The sequence below is a fragment of the Monodelphis domestica genome, chromosome 1 (genome assembly GCF_027887165.1).
Source record: "Monodelphis domestica isolate mMonDom1 chromosome 1, mMonDom1.pri, whole genome shotgun sequence".
Lineage (NCBI taxonomy): Eukaryota > Metazoa > Chordata > Mammalia > Didelphimorphia > Didelphidae > Monodelphis > Monodelphis domestica.
The window spans coordinates 2,684,169-2,700,144 of NC_077227.1; positions in this window are offsets into that span (position 1 = coordinate 2,684,169).

Genomic DNA, 15,976 nt, shown 5'->3' on the forward strand with positions numbered 1-15,976 from the left:
TGGGGAAGGGGAGGGAGGGAGAGAGAGAGGGAGACAGAGACAGAGAGGGAGACAGAGACAGAGAGGGAGGGAGGGAGAGAGAGACAGAGAGAGAGACAGAGACAGAGAGGGAGGGAGAGAGACAGAGACAGAGAGACAGAGAGGGAGGGAGGGAGAGAGAAGAGACAGAGAGACAGAGAGAGAGACAGAGAGAGAGGGAGGGAGAGACAGAGAGAGGGAGAGAGAGAGACAGAGACAGAGACAGAGATAGACAACAAAGACGAAATCTGTCTATGACAGAATCTTGCTCAAATTCTAATTGTGCATTTTTTATTCAAAGTAGCTACCACGGGCAGGTCCAGGCAGAATACTGATGGCTGCTAAGGTCACTCTGGAGACTTGTTTTGTTTTTGGTGAAGGGTTGAAACAAGTAGCTCTCAAGGGTGTCAGGAGTTAACATCTGAATGTGTTTCTCAAACCATGGCAGGTGAAAGGACTCAATGCTAGAACAAAATATTTGGTATCATTAATCCAATTAATACTGGCCCGCCTAGTTGGGGTTATCAGTTGGGAGACGGCTGTCCTAGTTCCCCCAAGTTGAAGATGTTTCTTAAAGCCTCCCTAATTGCCTTGCTCAGGAGGGAGATAAGCAAGTCTCTGGAACACCGGCTTAGTGGCCCTTCACCCTGGGGTTCTTCTCCTTTTGTTCCACTCTGGAATCTGCGGCTTCATTTGCCAGTTCCAAACTTCACAAGTGCTAAAGCTTATTCGACATGACGGGAGCCTTCAGGAAGCTAATTGGAATGATGTTTTATGTAATGGCAACATTTTGAAAACGTGGTAATGATAAAAATCTTGGACAAAAGAACGAGTCTTCCAATTTCTCGATGTGTTCTCGGCTTCTATTTTTAAATTGTTAATCAAAGCCTCCAACTCATTGCTTATGAGGAGGTAAAATAAATCTCTCTGTCCCCCAAGCTTTTTAAATTATTCACTACGCTTACTACTTTTCTTCTGAAAGGAGATTATCCTTTTTAATTGGAAATCTTCTATTATTTGCATCTGAAATGTTTGAGGGGACACACATTGGCCAGACTGCTATTAACAGTCAGGCGGCCGGCCCACAGAGTAAGGGAGGCAGTGATGGGAAGCTGGTCCTGGGAACGAATGGTGCTACTCGAGCTCCATCAGCACGGGACCACCCAAACCCGGCTTTTGCTTTAGGGAGTGACGGTCGTTTTGTCTTTTGCAGCCTCGGTTGTTATTTTACAATCCCCTTCCCGACCCCGCTGGTCTTTAGCGTTGCCCCCGTCACTTAGTGTTTCTTGTTACAAGCTTTGGTCAGTGAAGTATTCCCACAATAAGTCAGGTCAAGTCAACCAGCTTTCATTAAGCGCCTCCTACGTGCACTGTGCTTTGGGCTGGAGATGGAAAAAAACGCCTCAAAGGACCCCAAGGACCCGACAGCAGCAGGCAGGTCAGTCTCCTAAAGGACCGAACAGTTTAGGACAGTCAGAGAGAATAAACAAGGATCTGACCTAAAGCTCCCATTGGCCACACTCATTTCCATTCTTCTTGATAATCGGAAGGAAAATGGCCGAATTCTAGAGCCTCCATCCTTGGAACCCGACCCTTTCTCACATACACAGAGTGCTTCAGGAGGGGTGAATAGCTTGTCAACATGGAATCTAGAAACCCCAAACTTGTGGCCTAGGAAGATCTGATGAACCCCACGTTTTCGGTAGGCAGTGTGGTAAGCTGAAGGTCCCCAGTCCAGTCCTGGAAAGGAGGGTGGGATACAGTGGGAGAGGCTTCTGGAGACAACAAGAGTCACTTGGCTTGGGCTTGGCCCCACCTGGCATGGATTGCCATTTACCTTGGGGTCCATTATTCAGGCTGAAACTGCTAGCCTGGGATTCCCTTCAGGGTGGATTCTCACAGGAACAAGGAACAACTATAAACTTTGGGGTCTCCAATGTATAAGCTAGTCCGAAAACCTGGGGTTCATCAGATCTTCCTAGGCTGCAAGTTTGGGGTTTCTAGATTCCATGTCAACAGGCTGAACAATTAAGATTAAATGGAACCCAAAGGAGAGAGGGAGAGACCACTTGAAACACGGTGGGCAGAGCCCTGCCCCGGCCCTGCTCTCTTCTCTCTTTCTCTGCTGAGACAACAAGCTCACCCCTCCTGTACCTGTTCTACCTCTGAGCTGAGACACTTGCGGAAGGTCTTCCTATTGTCTTCCAGAATCTTAGGAATAACCTTTGGTGTGCTGAGTATTTCCGCTGCTCTCTACTGTAGTTTCTAGCTGTGACAACACCATGAACTCTCTTTTTTAAAAAAGGAAGGAAGGAAGGAAGGAAGGAAGGAGGGAGGGAGGGAGATACCTAGATAGGAAGTATCTACAGCTAGATTTGAACCCAGGGCCTCCCATTTCCAGGAGTAATGCTCTATCCACCAAGCCATCTAGCTGCCTCCACCACTACCATTAACTCTTAATCATGGCACATAATCCTCTATTTAAAGCAATAATAAAAGGGTAACACACATGACATGGACCGCACTCATGGCACCTGCAGATTCCAATGTAGAGAATGAATAATGGGATGGATACAAACTTTTAACAACATGGAAGGGAAGCAGGTGAGCTAGAAAAAGAACTACATGGCCCTGGAATTTCTGAAGATTCTGATGCCTTTGGGAAGCCTTCGGCCCCATGTGTCACCTGCTGGGCAGCCCACTCCTTCTCTGGCCTTGGCTGCTCTCTGGGTGGCTCGAGCTCTGAGCTCTGCTATTTTGGGCCATTGAAAGAGCCTCTCTTTTACCAAACAGAAGTCTTAGGTCAGAGATGTGCTGCCCTGGATGGACACTGAAGCAGCAACAGATCCTGTCAATGATGCACTTCATGGTCATGTGTCTCAGATGAAGTTAATATAAGGAAAATGGCCAACATACTGAGCTGGAGGGTCTCTCTGAACACTAGAATCTTGCTTGGGACAAATCTTGTGGTGAGTGGATTAAAGACTGACTGGTCTCTCTTAAAGCTCAGCCTAGGCCCCTTTTCCCATTATTTCCTCTTATTCTCTCTCTCCCTTTCCTTAATTCCTTATTTGTATTGATTAAAATCTCCATAAAAACCCAGCTGACTTGGGTATTTCATATTTGGGAAATTTTCCCATGGCGACCACTTTATTTTTAATATAAAGTCAAGACACAAAATGTTATCTTTACCAGTGTGGTCAAACCTTACAGTTTGGCCATTTACACATTTTCGCGGTCACAGTTTAAGAAAACCACTCTTGTCGGTAACAGGACCCAAATCCACTTCCTCTTCCCAAGATTTGCTAATCAAGTTCCCAGAAGAATGTTTTATAGAGGATTTAGTGAAAATACTAAGGAAATTCATTTGGAGGGGGGAAAGGTCAAGCATCTTAAGGATAAGAAGAAAATGAAAATGAAATGAACTTGTCTATCAGTGTCCGAACTCTACCAGAAAGCAGGAATCACGAAAAGTGTAGGCAGAGAGAAACAAAGAAGCAGGGGGTCAGCTGGGCAAATAGAGACACAGGGAGAGGGAAGGGATGTGGGGGGGGGGGAAGAGGGGTGAGGGAGAGAGAAGGAAGGAAGGAAGGAAGGAAGGAAGGAAGGAAGGAAGGAAGGAAGGAAGGAAGGAAGGAAGGAAGGAAGGAAGGAAGGAAGGAAGGAGGGAGGAATAGAAGGAAGGAGGGATGGAAGGAAGGGAGGGAGGGAGGAAGGAAGGAAGGAAGGAAGGGAGGGAGGGAGGGAGGGAGGGAGGAAGGGAGGGAGGGAGGGAGGGAGGAAGGAAGGAAGGAAGGAAGGAAGGAAGGAAGGAAGGAAGGAAGGAAGGAAGGAAGGAAGGAAGGAGGGAGGAATAGAGGGAGGGAGGGAGGAATAGAAGGAAGGAGGGAGGGAAGGAAGGGAGAGAGGAGGGTTGGGGGAGAGAGAGAGAGAAGAGAAAGAGATGGAGAGAGATGAAGAGGGAGAGGAGAGGGAAAGAAAGAGAAGAAGGAAGGAAAGAATGGAGGGGGGCAGAGGGAGAGAGAGAGAGAGAGGACTAGGTACACTTCACACAGAAGCAGAGATTCTCATTATTTGACCTAAAAAACTGCTGCACAAACTAGACATCATGACACGAGGTAGGAGAAAATGAGGTTTATTCCAAGACCTCTTATCACCATAAGGATACATGACCTAGATAGAAAAAGTCACATCATGAACAAATTAGAGGAATAAGGTAAAAATTCTTTCAGATCTCTGAGCAGGAGAAAGAGAAGATCATAAAAGATAAAACTGACCTTTGTATTATGTAAAAATTAAAGGGTTTTTTCCCCACAAACAAGTCTAATCTAGTTAAAATGAGAGGAGAGATAATTAGAAGGGGGCAAGCCTTTTCAGCAGGTTTTTCTCTGCTAAAAGTGTCATATTCAAGATATATAAAGAATTGGTTCAAAATGAGTAAGACAAATTCATCCCTCAGTAGATACATCATGAAAGGACAAGAGAATAGCTAGGTGGGGCAGTGGGTAGTGTTGGATCTGGAGTCAGGAGGACTCATCTTCCTCAGTTCAGACATCTATTAGTTGTGGGTCCCTGGGCAAGTCACTTAACTATGTTTGCCTCAGTTTTCTCCCCTGTAAAATGAGCTGGAGGAGGAAACAGCCAGCTACTGTAGTGTCTGCCAAGAAAGCCCCCAAAGGGGTCACGAAGCTGGACGTGACTGAAAAACAACTGAATAGGAACAAAAGAGGAGGAATAGGAAGAAATTATCAAAGGGAGAAATTCAGGTTATCGGTAATCAGAGAAAACACTTTAAATCACAAAAAACTAGAAAGAAGAAAATTAAATTCACTGTGCAGTTCACCTCAGACCCATCAGGTTAGCCGAGATGCTAAAAAAGAAGAAATATATTTTGAGGAAGCGCCTGAGCAGCCCAAGGCTCCCTCCCTTCTTGGTCCACCAGCTCCCCCTCTGATTCTCTGGATTTTTCCTTGCTCCTTCCTGGGTTCTCTAACACACATACACACACACACACACACACACACACAATTTTTTCTCCCTTTTCTATATTGTCTTCCCCCATTATTGTGCAAGTTTGGGGGATGTAGGGACTGTACTCTCTTTTTCTCTCTCTCTTTGTATGCCCAATGCCTGGGACATGATACTTAATAAAGTGTCTAAAAGATGCCTGATGACTGGGAGATATGTTTCCACTGGAGAAAGGGGATCAGGTGGAAATTCGTCCTGGGGAAGTGCTGGTGGTGGAAGACATTGAGCTACTGAGTGCACAAAATGGCAGGTGTTCGCTGTTCTTCTTTGCTTCTCAGGTCTGCCCTTTGAAGCATCCATCACTGTTCCAGATCCTTCATTTGGCAGAGGCAGAAGTGGAGGCCCGGAGAGGTGCTGTAACCTGTCTAAAGTCCCGCAGGCAGGAAGTAGCAGAGACAGAAACCCCCAAGGCCTCTGCCTTCCAGGTTGGCACACTTTCTGCTTGGAGGCATCTTGTGTTTTTCTGTCTTCCGTAGGCTCCACTTTTAACTTGGCTTTGACCATCCTTAGTGCTGGCTTCCTTCCTTTTCTCTTGGCATGAACTTCTGGAGGGGGTAAAAATCACATCTGAAATTGCACATTTTCTCAAGAGTCACCACTTGGCTGGCCTCCACCCACTCAGGAAAAGGCTTTTCATGCTAGGCTAGAAGCTGTGAAGGTGGAAGGCGCTCCTCACTGTACAAAGGCTCACGTTTCTAATGGTGTCCAGTGCATTCCCCCAAATGGGGTGCCTCCACATGCAGAGTGGCAAGGCCTGGGCAGCAAGTGTCTTCTCCGAGTTCCTTTTCTGATTGCCTGGGGTTTTGTTCAAAAATATACCTATGGATGATGGAATACTATTGTGCTCAAAGGAATGATGAACTGGAGGGACTCCATGTGAACTGGGACGACCTCCAGGAAGTGATGCAGAGTGAAAGGAGCAGAACCAGAACAACATTGTACACAGATGGATACATTGTAGCACTATCCAATGTAACTGACTCTGTGACTAGCAGCAATGCAATGACTCAGGACAACTTGGAGGGATCTACGAGAAAGAACACACTCCACATTCAGACGAAGAACTGTGGGAGCAGAAACATAGAAGAAAAACAACTCCTTGAATACATGGGTCGAGGGGATATGGCTGGGGATGTAGACTCTAAATGAACATCCTAATGCAAACACCAACAACATGGAAATGGGTTCTGATCAAGGATACATGTAATACCCAGTGGAATTGTGCGTCGGCTGTGGGAAGGGTAGGTGGAGGGGAGGGAGGGAAATGATGTGATTATTGTAACCAAGGAATAATGTTCTAAATTGACAAAATAAATTAATTCAAAAGGAAAAATAAAATTTGTATATATATATGGATGGATAAACTGAAACTCTGCTGGAGACGTTATCCATTAGCTTTTCCTTTCTTGTGCCAGAAATCAGGGCTCTAGACCCCTCCCAGCCATTTCCAACCATGCAACTATGTGTGACTGGCTTCCCCTCCTCACTTCTTCTCTCCAGACTCTCTTCTCCCATTAGAACATGAGCTTCCTGAGGCCAGGACGGGGTGCTAGTTGTTTACTTCAACTCTCTCTGATCTTACTGAACAACATCATAGACCTGGAGTTGGTAGGCACCTTAGAGATCACTTATTTTACAGATGTGGAAACAGACTGAGTGGCCAGTCCACGGTTATCCAGGAAACAAATGTCTGAGCACAATTAGAACTCAGTTCCTCCTGCCTCTAAAGCCAGTTCTCCATCCCCTGTTACACTGAGTTGCCTCTTGACCCTTCTCCTGCGTCTGTTTCTTTATCTCTACAAAAAAGTAAATTAAGGGAATAAGCACTAGGATCCCTCCCTGCTCTTTACCTTCGGGGCCTGTGGAAACGGCCTTTCTTGGTGTTTAAAGTAAAAGGGAACAAAAGAGAATGAGGAATGAGCAAGAGCAAGACGGAGGAAAAGAGAGATGGCTGAAAAGGGGAGCGGAGAGAGAGAGACCGAGACGGACAGAGAGAGAGAGAGAGAATTTATTACAGATAAACACTGAGAACACGCACACACAAGTAGGACAGCCTGCCCTCAGCACACTTACATTCTAGCAGTGAGCAACAACACACCACAGAGAACCTGGACAGGAGAAGGGCTTGGAGGACCCCCTAGTCTGGGCAGGACTGAGTGGAGCCCAGCTCAGAGTCCAGGGAGGTCCAGGCGAAGTGGACAAATGTGACTTTCGGTGGGCTTGGAAATGGTCTTTCCGGCATTTTCATCTCTTGAGGGACGCGCACGTTCCAGAATCTGGGAGAGTGAAGTCGCCTCTCCAGCACCAGAGGCCTAAGATAACTTATTGATCCAGTGAACGAGGCAGCCGACCTACGTTTGGGCAAACATCTGAATGGCTCGAAATGGAAGGAGCGCGGGCACAAACGCTTGGCCTGACGAGAACTCAGAGGCCAGCCTCCTCTACCCCCTCATTTCACAGACGAAGAGGCTGAAGCTGAGGCCACACCGACAGGATGCGGGCTCCTGGGTGGGTCAGTGGACAGAGTGCAGCGCCTGGACTCACAAAGACTGGAGCTCCGGCCGGACCCTTCTGAGCTCTTTGGTCCTGGCACCATCACGGAACCTCTTGCCGCCTCCATGTTTTCTCTGTAGAATGGGAGACCGAGCGTCCACCTCCTGGACTTATTGTGAGGATCAAATAGGTGAGAATTGTCCAGTGCTCCATAGTGTAGCTGGCATGGAGCAAGTTGAGGATGGTGGTGGGGAGGAGGAGGAGGAGGAGGAGGAGGAGGAGGAGGAGGAGGAGGAGGAGGAGAAGTCCAGCCTCCTGCTTCCTAGCTGTGTCCCTGAACCCATGTTTGCCTCCCTTTAAAGGAAGCAAAGTAATCGGGCCTGCTTCATGGGGTCGCCCTGAAGACAAATGGAGCCTGCCAGGGCCTTCCTGTACGCTTATTTCCTTCCCTTGCCCTCTCCTCTCCGGTCCACAGTCCTTGGCGCCCCCCACCCCCACCCCCACCCCCGCCCGGGGCTGCCCCGATCCCGGTCCGCGCCTTCCTGGGGGCCGAGTCTCATTGGCTTGTGGTGCTGCAGCCTCAGCTGTCCGGCCCCTGCCAGAGGCCGCGTCCTCAATGGCCGTTTCCTCAGGACAGATCGCGGCAAAGCCCACTCCATGGCGCCGCCTCCCGCCTCCTCTCCGACGGTGAGAGTCCTGGCCTGTGGCCGGCCCCCACCTGCTTCGGCAGAAGACTTTTACGGAGGGAGCCGGCCTGCCCTTGGCGGAGAAACGTTCTCCTCCGGGCCGAGCCCTGCGGGGTGCAAACAGGGGGTCCCGCTTTGCCAGCTTTGCTTTGGACAGGGAAGCGCGGGCGGGGCGGGCCGGGCCGGGGAGATTCCTGGAGGCGCGGCCATTCCACGTGGCCCCATTGGACGGCTCTAAAACCCAAAGCACTGGCTCACCCGCTCACCCACAAGGACTCTGGGAAAGCGCAGGCTCCTCCCGCCCCGCCCCCTGCGCACACGTGACTTCCCTCGGCCTATGGGGCCTCCCTCGCACGGCCTCCATGCAGGCACGGGTGTTCTCCAGCTGCTGCTCTGCACTAAGGAAGCAGGTGAAATGTGGGCAGCCGGAGAGCATTCGGCCTCCAAAGGGCGGGAGGCTGCTGCTGATTGGCTGCCGGTGTGGACATTCCCAGACCAGGATGCCAGAGGAGCGAACCGCCGCTGCCAAAGACACCGTCAGCCCATCCGCCAGGGAGTCCTCCCAAGCCACTTAGGGCTGTCTGGCCTGGCACTGCCCACACCCCTGCGGAAAGGAGGCACCCACCAGCCCGCATGGGGGGGGGGGGCTCCGAGAGCTTTGCCAACGGGCCCCCCTGAAGCAGGGACCGGGGGATGTCGGGGATGGGGAGGAGGCTGGTGAGGGTGCTCCATGCCAGCAAGCTGCAGAGCTGCTCTTGCTGGCCCCGGGAGAGGAGGACGGCCCTTTCTCCCCAGAGAAGCTCTATTGCCCCTCGAGGGAAGTGCCCCTACCCGCCCCCCCCCCCATTGGGCTTTGGCCCACTGACCTTCTGGCAAAACCAGAATCACTAGATCTCTGCAATCTCTGCCCAATCCCAGGCCTTGGAACTGCTTCCAAAAACGGCACCCAAACTCACTGGCCTTCCATCTCCAGGGAGACATCTTTGCCCCCCCCCCCCCCATGGAACTTTCCAAAGAGGAGGACGACACCCAGTACTCTGGTTCCGAGATCCTGTGGAGAGACCATTGGCTCTGGAGGCCGAGGACTCTCGACAAGGGGCCCGGATGGAGGTGGCGGGCCAGCCAGTGTCCCCCAGATTATAGAAGCATTTCAGGCCAACCGGAAGCAGGACCCTCCCTTTGCTCCCTTCCGGCCTCGTGACTCCTCCCCCAACATAAGACCCGGCACGGATTCTCCTCCTCGGATGGCCCTCTAGACTGGAGATGGGCAGAGCTGCACCTCCAGGCCATGCCTTAGTTCCATCGGGTCGTCTCTGACGGCCTTCAGCCCCCTAAACCCAGGCCACCCCCATGTCTTCAGGCCGACCTCCCCGCTGTGCCTCGGTGCATGCACTCTGGGGACTGCAAAGACCCCAGACGTGGTGGTGCCCCCTGGAGGCAGCTTCCCCCTACGCTGTCCTGGCCAGACCCAACATTACCTTCCAAAGGAATTCTTTTCTCTTTTCCTTTTTAAGCCGAGCTTCCAAGGGTTGGGGCTCACCTGGAGCCCCCACCGCAGAGGCAGCCTTGGCTTAGGTAGCCTGAGGCCCCTTCGGCTTGGGAAAGCCGCGCCTCAATGGGAGCCGGGAGGCTTGACCCAACTGAGGCTCTCTAAGCTGACGTCAGCCAGCACCTAGAGGAAGGCTCCGGGGAGCTGCTGGGGAGCCCGGAGCCCGGGGGGGAGCCTCCTTGGATAGGCCGCTTTGGCCTCCTGGGTGTTTGGTCGATTTCCTGTTGTTGACTGCAAAGCCAATGCACAGACACAGCCTGTGGCTGCAAGGGGAGGAGGGGACGAAGTGTTCCTTCTAGTAACTGCTATGATAATACTAGTCCGAACCTGAGGCGCCATGATTCCTTCACTGCCCGGCAGGAGACTGTGCGGTCCCAGAGGCACCCTCGCCTTCTCTGCTGACAAACGTGTGGCCTGATAGCCTTTTCCAGTTGCAGGGATTGATGGTTCTCGTGGAGGCCAAAGAGTTCAAGCCACCAGGGACCCAGGAGCCCGGGCACCCAAGGCAGCTGCTGCCAGCAGTCCAGCAGCAGGGCCCCAGGAGAGGCTTTGGAGCAGGATGTGGGGGCCCTGATGGAATGTGAGAAACTGTGTGAGCTGAACCGGCCCTGGGTTGTTGGGGAAGCTCTGGATATCCCGTCTTGTAGGAGCTCTGGGATACATCTCCCTGGTAAGTGGTCTGAAGAAGGAGTGCCGCTAGTCACTGGGTCCTTAAAAGGGGGGTTCACGACGCCAGAGCCTAGGGAAGAGCTTCCCAGTCCCCCTCAGGGGCTCCGAGAATCCGGTGTGGAAAAATATGCCGGGCTTGATCGGAACATCCTGGGGCCGGAGCAGCTAGGCCGAGAGGAGGCTGGATGCCCTTTGCAGCTGGATCTTCTTCCTTTCATTCGTGGTTGGCCCAGTGGAGATTTTAGCAACTGCAAAGGGAGCTCCAAGAAACTAAAGCAGCCTCCAGGCCTGGGAGTGAGGGTCCGCTTAGAGGCCTGCCAGGATCAGGAAGGCAGGAACAAATGAGCATCTTTTATTTGTCTTCTAAAAAGGTTCCGAAGTGGCACCGAGGGCCCAGGAAGCAGGCTTCAGGAAAGGCCCCCGTGACTCCGAAGAGTGAACTCTTAAATGAGGGCATTTCGGTCTGCCAAAGGAGAGTATTTGTGGGCAGGAGAATTTACGATCCTGGATAACAATGCCGCGGGGAACGGCCTCGTTATCCTTTGGGCCTCCTCTGCCCCTTCAGCCCAACTGCAGGCATGTTCAAAACAACCCGGACAAAAGTGACACCAAACGCCAGCTTGCCGTCGAGCTCGCCCTTCGTTTCCCTAATAGTGGCCACAAAGGCACAAAGAGATTTCCTGAGAGCCAAGTGCCCAGCGTGTGGCTGAGGCTGGGTTCCTCTGGCCTTGGCCTTAGTCGCTCAGCAAACTTTCGGACCCTGAAGCCTCAGGCTGAACCTTGAAAGCCTCCCAGCCCATCTTCTGTCATTTTAGTCTTGCTGGCGTCCCCATTAACCCCAGCAGCCTCTCTGTAAGCCTTGGGAAGAACCTACTGCATCCATGGCGAGCCAAGAAAAGAAAGGAGCCTGAGCCCCCAGGAAATGAGGCGAAGGCCGGTGTCTCCATGGTGTGAGGGCCCCGCTCATCAGCCAGTTACTGCCCAAGACTGCTTGGAAAGGTCATAGCTCGCGAATGGAAATGAGGATAGTGCCGTGTCGTTGGACCGGCGCCAGTGCCAAGTTTGGCAGTGTCGGAACTTATTGGCTAGGACGGCTGTTAGCACCGTCTATTCCAGTCGGCGCTACTTACCTTCCACTTGAGTGTTGTCGAAGGGCTCCTACTCCTTGGGAGCAGGGAATGTGGCCGGCGCCCAGGCATCAATTCTTCGGGCAGCCATGGCTGGCCATCTCACAAGGAGGCTCTTGGAGACAGAACCACAATGCAGCCCCTATCCAGCTCCTTCCTCGTCCATCCGTGACCCAATGGTGAGCAAGGGCTTTGCTCTCGGCGACTGACCCAGAATTCTGCCCAGTCTCACCGTGCTGGAGAGGCCCTGCTCCAGCCTTCTAAAGCTGGGCCCTGGAAGGATGGGTGACAGGCAGTGCTTAAATGAAGTATGATCTTATGATTTATTTAAGTCTCCAGACAGTTAATAATGAATGAGGCTGGGCTGATTGGGAGAGAAGTTCTGAAGGACTCATTCACTTTGGATCACCTGCTTGATATTCAAGGAGGTCTCTGGGGTTCTGCATTTCGAATGAGCTCTGCCTTCTGCTTCATTAACAAGCAGATGACAAGAGGGGGCACGGAGAGGGAGAGGGGCAGGGAAACCGAGGAAAGAGAAGGATGGACTGCCTTGAGCGAGAGCCCTGCCTCTTTCTTTAGACGGACACTACTAAGTACCCATGAGTAACGTGCACACACATATGCCATTTGGCTTCATGTTTTCCCGTGTGTTGCTCCTCGTTAATAGAAACCTGTTTTGCCATTGTGGGGGGAGTGTTGGAGGCCAGAAGGCCATGTTCTGGACAATGCTCCCTCCTCAGTTGCACAGTCTCAAATCTCTGGCTCCCCTCGAGCCTTTGGTGCTCAGTTTACATACCATGTCCTTAGGTGGTAGGATGGGGGAGAGGCTCCTGGGCCCTGTGGTCTAGTGGTTAGTGTTCTCCACCCAACTCCTTGCTTGTTTCCATTGGGTCCAGATGGTGTTTCTGTCTAATAGACAGAAACTTGCTGAGGGCAGCAGTTGCTTCCCACAGGACAGTGCCTGGCACTTAATACTGAACTGAACTGAGGAAATGAGAGATCAAAGGAGACAGAATGGCGTTTTGTCACGCCAGGTCTGACCGTTTCCTTCCAAAGCTGCGTCCCGTGGCTGCGTCACCTTATTTTCCATACCTCAGAGACTCATTGTCACCCTCTGCTCTCCGGCACCAAAGGCACGTCAAAGGGAAATTCTGTGGTGCTGGTTCCGACTCAATATCCTGACCTAGATGGACCCTCTGGAAGGGGTTTCCAGTGGAGGAGGAGGTGTGGCCCTGAGGAAGTTCCTTCCGCCTCTACTCTGGCCCAGGACTTCTTCATCTGTGAAGAGAACAGGCGGAAATACACGGTTTCCAAGTTCCATTCAATAGCTATCATTCTCTAATCCTGAGTCTATAAAAGCACCTGGAAGCAAACCTCGGGAAGCTTCACAGACACCATTTAATGAGGAGCCAAGTAGAGAGTTCCCAGCTTCTGCCTATTATTTGGGGGGGGCAGGACTAATCCCCAAGTGATGAGAGTCATCTGCAGCTGGGGCGCACAGGCTTGCTTCCAGACGTGGCTGATCGAGCCCCAACCAGACCCTTAAGGAAAGCCACCTCCAGCAATCGTGGGTGGAAAAGCAGCTCCCTCATGCATTCCCTTTGAGCCGCTTCATCCCTAACTTGGACCCCAAAGCAAGGACAGGAGCCTCCTCCCTTGGGGAGGGCCTCGCTCAAGCTGGATCTCTGTGGAGGGCTGAACCAAAGTAAGAGCCCCACTTGGGAAGGGCCCAGGCCAGGCTGGATGAGGTGCGGAAGCCTGGGGGAGAGGGGGGTCCGAGGGACCACATTTCTCCACCGTCTGCCCTTCTGATCCCGGCTCTGACAAGATGAGGAAAAGGACAGATCACAGAACAATCCTGGTTAGGAAATGTTACAGCGCACCATTAATTTGGAAAGGGGAAGAGAGAGCATCATCGTCTTTGGTCAGAGGAATTATTGGTCAGGGAGCAGCTACATTCAGGACCTAAGCATGCCTCCTGCAGGTCTCCTGCGCGATGATCTTTTCCATGGACCATGGCTGACTTTGGGCCCCTCTCAGAGCCAGACATTTGTACACACACACACACACACACGTTGGGGATTCCCTCTTTTCTGGTCATGGGCCTTTAGTCTTCACCAACTGTGTCCTCCAATTAAGCCTGTAAGGAATATTTATTTCACAGTTATATAAAGAATAAAAGCAGCATGGACCCCCCCCCCCCCGATCTCTACAGAGCGGGCTCAGGTTCAGAGTGAAGCTCAGTTATTAAGCAGTCTGTCCATCTAAGGCAGGGGAGCGGGCGTCCGCTCTGCTGGAGCCTCAGAACCCCATGAATTGATGTCCTGCTTTCCTGTGCGTCCTGCGGCCCACATCCCAGATGAGACGGAAGAATTCGCTTCCTTCACCTACAAATCGCCAGATGAACAAAAAAGCCAAGCTTGGTCCTCAAGCTCGGTGACCTCCCACGTGGGAGGGGGAGACTCCCAGCAGCGTCAATGACTTCTTAGCACGAGTGGCGTCTCCTTCACCTTCAGACGTGAGTGTGGCCAAACCCGCACCAAATCCACTGCTGGAAGGACACGTTTGAGAGAATCAAACTGCTTCAACAGGAAAGCAAGTCTGGAACGGCTTTCCTACCATCAGGTCATGGCTGCAGCTCTCCACTGACTGCAAAAGCGCCAAAGCAATGTAGCTTCTCTTGGGCCCTTCTCGGTAATCGTCTTCTCTTCTCTACTAGGAGAAATGAGGTAGCATCCAGCCAGCCTGGCCTGTGAGCTTAGCCGTGTGCTCCCAGGCTTCCTGCCACCCCCACCCCCAAGAAGCTTAGTGCTGGGAGCCACAGAGTATTCCAGGGCTGGGGGGGGGGGTCTCTCATTTCTTCTTTTCATTTGACTAGACCTATAGGAAGGCGAGTTCTGGGTAGTTTCAATGTCATTCAGTATATACTTTAAACACAATGAATCAATACCTTAATAACAGAGCACACCGAGATGCATGCTGAGGTAATTATCTGCTTAACGTCTCCAGCTGTCCAGCACAGATGTCGCTAATGGAGTCTGCAGAGGAGTGCATTCTTTACTGTCTTCAGGAAGAGAAATGAGGCCGCTGGCTCCTGGACTTTGGCGCCCATTTTGCCTCAGTCATCAGTCCAATTGGACATTGGCAAATGACAACATGACCGATCTTAAAAGGATCAATTAGGACCAGGAAAGTCAAGTTGGTTCAATGAAATGGTGGGAAAACGGTCCTACAGCAGACATTCCACTGCACTAATCACCCCCCAGTGATGTATTGCTGACCATTAGGCAGTGACCTGCCACATCGATCATTTCTGTAAGTTGGTAACAAGATATCCTAGGAAGTGGGACCCCGTTTGTGTTCTCTGAGAGAAAACTTATAGGTAGGGAGAGAACGGGCGAAGAAATCACATTACCTTGGAAAGTGGTAGAAACCACAAGAATGAGCCTTCCTTTCTGGTTTCCTCCAGCCCATCTCCAATCCGACTTTGGGTCAGTCCAGCCTGTCATGGAGCCTCATTTGAGGGGTAACACGTAACTCATTATCCTGGTGTCTTCCCAGGAAGGAAGATGGCACATTGGTAAGAACATACAACACGAGTTCCAAGATTTCATTCTAATCCCAGTGCTAGCACGTCAGGAAAGTGCTCTTGAGTAAAACCCTCAGCCCCTCTAGAGCTCAGGCTTCTCTTCTGTAACATTTGAATCAGCTGATTCCCATGACAGCTCCCACCTCAGACATCCCTGTAGTTCTACTTTATTTACCTCCCAAATCGGACCCCTAAAGTACAGCCCATTCCACTTAATACCAATGGCGAGGAGCTATATTGTTGCTGAAGCCCAAGCCTTTCTGCACCGATGTCCAGAGGGACCACAAAGGGACCCTCTTTATGCCTGGATTCGCTTAGAGACTCTTGATTTCAGGCTGGAGGCCATGGCTGAGAGCTTCCTTCATCATCTGGGCCTCTGCATGCAGGTTTATCTGGGGTGAGAAGAAAACCCCAGGATTTCCTGTAACTTGGCTGGCTCCTCACACCCAAAGAGCTCCAGCCAAGGAGCCTTAGGGGAAGTGCAGCTCATTCCTCTACCTGCCCTTCCACACCTCGGACCCAAGCTAGGGGGAAGGCCTGTACTTTCCTTCTCTCCACATGCTGTTGTCTACACTGTGTTATATTTGTTCAATGGCAACTTGGCAGATACGATCCAGCTGCAATGCCCCACTCTCCATGTGGATGCCGTAGCTCAAAGCAGACCCTTATGACCATTTACGCAGGAAGGAGGCGGCTAGAAGAGCTCATCCTTCCCCACATCATGTCTGACGCTCACCGAATGATCCCCAGTGGATTATGAAGTTGTTGGCTCTTTGTTACGTTCCGTCAGGAGCAAAGGACAGGCTCCTTCTCCATT